Genomic DNA, 881 nt, shown 5'->3' on the forward strand with positions numbered 1-881 from the left:
GGCGGCGCTGGCGCTGGCCTCTAGCCGGCTCGCTCGCTCCCTCCGCGGCTCTTACACATGTGTTACTGACAGAGCAAAATCCCAACTACTCCCCGGCTCTGCCTCCGACGTCAGCGACCCTCAGCCACTGGGCGGCCGGATTGTTCAGGCGGAATAATAAAACCTGCCAATCCGGGGAAGGACAAAGGGATGACTGAAACGAGACTCGCGGGGCGGGGGAGAGAGCGAGGCGGCGGAGCGGGCCGGCAGAGGAGAAGGGAAGGGCCCGAATCAGGTGGAGAGAAGTGACCCGGGCGCCTGGCGCCGGGGACCCGCTTGGGCTGACCTTCGCGACCCGGGATCGGGAGCCGAGACCCGGTGGGGCGGGGGGGCCTCACCTGCCTTCTCTGCGCACGAGGACCCTGAGGACTCACGCCCGCTCGCTCCTCGGGGACTGCCATCCCCTGAATCTGAGAGGAGACCCTTAGGAAACTTACCATCTTTCTCAGAAATGGGTCTCTTCGTGTTTGGGAAGATAAGTCCTGCATCTTAGGGCAGTGAACTTCTATCCCCTCACGCACACGCACACAGAAGAGGATTTTTGTTGTTGTTTCTTTAATTCACGATATTGGAGATTTATGAACCGTAGTGGAAGCTTAGTTAACAAGGTAGAAACATAAAGGAAATAATAGTTGCTAGCTAAATACTGCCTCCTTAGCCTCCCTCATCCCCCGTTTACCCGAGTATGAAAGTGCCTAGCAGGCATTTCTTGGATCCTTGTCAATTGCTGGTGATGTAGGGAGCACAGTCCTTATTTTCAAAGTTGACGAAAACTTCAGGGAGAAAACCTTGCCCGACTACCCTCCTCACTGTGGAGGATGAGAGGCGGAAATTCTCACAGC

This window comes from Colobus angolensis, unplaced genomic scaffold, assembly GCF_000951035.1.
Source record: "Colobus angolensis palliatus isolate OR3802 unplaced genomic scaffold, Cang.pa_1.0 Scaffold41, whole genome shotgun sequence".
Classification (NCBI taxonomy): domain Eukaryota; kingdom Metazoa; phylum Chordata; class Mammalia; order Primates; family Cercopithecidae; genus Colobus; species Colobus angolensis.